The sequence below is a fragment of the Nannochloropsis gaditana genome, assembly GCF_000240725.1.
Source record: "Nannochloropsis gaditana CCMP526 unplaced genomic scaffold scaffold549, whole genome shotgun sequence".
Taxonomy (NCBI): domain Eukaryota; class Eustigmatophyceae; order Eustigmatales; family Monodopsidaceae; genus Microchloropsis; species Microchloropsis gaditana.
The window spans coordinates 4,442-7,380 of record NW_005803404.1 but is presented as its reverse complement, the minus strand read 5'-3'; positions in this window follow the sequence as shown (position 1 = coordinate 7,380).

Below are 2,939 nucleotides of genomic sequence, written 5' to 3'. Positions count from 1 at the left end.
TCTTCAATCTTTCCGTCTTTTGCCACCTCCCCCTTCATCTCCACTACCTCCTCCTCATCCTCTTCCTTTTCCATCCCCTCATCCTCATTTTCTTTTCCCTCGCTTTCGAACTCCACCCCATCGTCTTCTTCCTCTTCCTCTTCCTCTTCCTCTTCTTCCTCCCCTGCTTCTGCATCTGCCTCTATCTCCTTCTTTTCCCCCTCTTTCATCTTTTCCTGCTCTTCTCCAATCATGTCTACCTCTGAAACGTTCTCTTTGTTTTCATCATTTTTTTGCACAGCTTCTTTTTTGTTTTCCTCCGTCAGCGGATTCTCCTCTTCTTCCTCTTCAGCTTCATCCTCCTCTTCTTCCTCAGCTCCTTCGTCTCCCTTCTTAATTTCTACATTGTCTTCATTCACTTGCTCCATGGATTTTTTCAGAGGTGATTTCTAGAATAGTATGGTGAAGTGAGATTGTGAGTGGTCCTACTCGAAAATTGAAGTGCACTAGGATTTACCAGGCCAGGGTGTCCAGCTACATGGCCTCTGCCTACATACACGCGCACACTCCACCAAACACATCTAGTCTTATTATTACGACAATTCTCACCTGTATATCAGTGATTTCCACTGGCTTGCCATCCACAAGAGAGACATCAGTCTTAATCTCGTGGCCTGGTTCTGTTGCCGTATGCTTCACATCCCTCGCTCCGACAACCAGGATCACGCCAAGAAGGGTGAGAAACACTAAAGCGGCTGTGCGCTTCCTGTAGAACGTCATCTAATATGCATTGAATCGAAGATGAGAAAGAAGAATCAGTCTTATGCGCGAAGATGTAGAAATGAAAACGCATGCGAGTTCCGATCCTTACGACATGACTTCGTGGGATGCCCGAGAAGCAGAAGCAGACAAGTATTGAAAAATGCATTAATATGATTACGGAATAAGGTAGCAAAATGCAAGAAATGACAGTTTCGCGCATGGAGTGTATAAGTATCGCGAAAAGTAAAAGGAAGAGACTCCGGGGAAGAGAGAGGGCATGCTTCGAGAAACAGTAACCAACGTCCCATATCTAACTGAACCGTTTTTTTTGAAAATTCAAATAACCGGCAGGTTAGCATAGGGGAGGTTTTTCACTCATCTTTCGGCTTGTGCAAAAGAGCATTGATCTTCGTATGTAGAAATCCACAAGCAAGCTTTACAACAAATCTATCTCGTTTTGAGAAACACGGAAAGGTAAACCTCAAACAAGCATGAGTTCGAAGAAATTAAACATAAAATATAGCATATCCTTGATTCAATCGTTCGAGCTTGTGACATGCTGTAAAGCCGCACAAAGATTGAAAAATGTAGAAGTAAATCAATTAGCATGACATGTAAAATACTAAGTGGTTTATCCGAGGCCGCAGCATGATTTATGTCAAATGTCTTCTTTTGCCCCCCAGATTGCTTAGAATGCACAATTCTTATGTAACAAAATAATGACACATACAAGTCCTTTTCCTGGCTTTCTATTATCTTCCTTACACAAGGATTCCATCAGCAACAAATAACACTTCAGCCTATGCTCGTGTAATGTTGGTAAGTGTCGGTGCGATTTCCCAAGATACTTTTTAAATTGCTCTTTTGCCCGCCACCTAAAACCAGTCTCCCTCCTCATCGCCTACCATAGCCTCTAACTCCTCTTCATCTATTTCTATGATTTCATGCACGATCTCCTCCCTTTTTTTGTACGGAGGAGGAGGTAGTGGAGAAGCTGGAGGAAGGTTGAGTGATTTTCTCCACTCCTCGGGAACGAGGCGCGTGTATTCGCTCGCGTACCTTTTGACGCTCTCCCCCAGGTGCTTTATAGATGTCTAAGATAAAAAAAATCGAGGAAAGGATGTATATATTAGCGAAATGCACATAGAGATACCAAAAGCTAGAGCAGTGCCGTCATGACTCGCAAGATGGAGTCGACAGGTATGCAACGGTAAGCTGCATCCCTCTCCCGTGTCCCATGACATGAGCCCACCCCTCCCGGCCAACAAATCATACCTCCGGCTTGCCACCCTTAGCGATGTAACGGATTTCGTCCTCAATCAAGAGAAGGAGGTCCTCCGATTGCTGTTTCAATCGCTCCAAATTTTCCCCTACTTCCCTCAGCGCGGCGGTCGGAGTTTTGCCGCTGTCATCGACAATGCCCACCCCGGCTAAGGCGCAGACGAGACCAGGATAGAAAGAAAAGGGAAAAAAAGCAACGGATTGGCATCAGTTGTCGTATGCTATGATAAGCCCGCAATCCGATCACAATTTCACCTCCTTCCCTCCCTCCCCTCCCCCCTGCCTCCCTGTCTCCCTCTTACTGCATACCAAGAATCAAGGCTGCCTCCAGACTCTCCAACCATCTTTTCAGGTCATTGCCTGTGACAGCAGCGGCAAGGGTGCGGTTTGAGTAGGAGTAGGAGGAGTAGAGGGAAGACGGGGACCTGAGACGCATGGCGGACGGGAGAGAGGGTGGGCCCCCGAGAGTTGAGGAGGGGTAGGAAGAGGACGGCGGCAACAAGTCGTCCATCTGTCGTTGATTAATAACGAGAAAATCGAAGGGGCAAAGAGAGTGAGGTGGAAACACACGCGTTGTACGAGCATGCATTCGCACCGAGTTCCCCCCCCCTCGTTTCCCCCCTCCCCACCCTTGCCTTCATTTGACTCTCCCACCAAAGTTTGCGGGTGCGGTCGCTCAGGGACTCGACGTTTCGGTTCCATTCATCCAGGGGCAGGTCAGGGAAGACCTGCAGGAGGGAGGAAGGGAGGGAGGACGCGGGAAAGGGAGGGAGAAATGGGGGATGTTGGACGAGGGCGGGTGCTCCCAATGGTGGGCGGATCGGATATCCTCACAACAATGATGTCATCAGTACACTCTCCCGAACAAGATAAAGGGTGGCAACGTCATCCTGATCCCCTTCACCATCTACACCCTT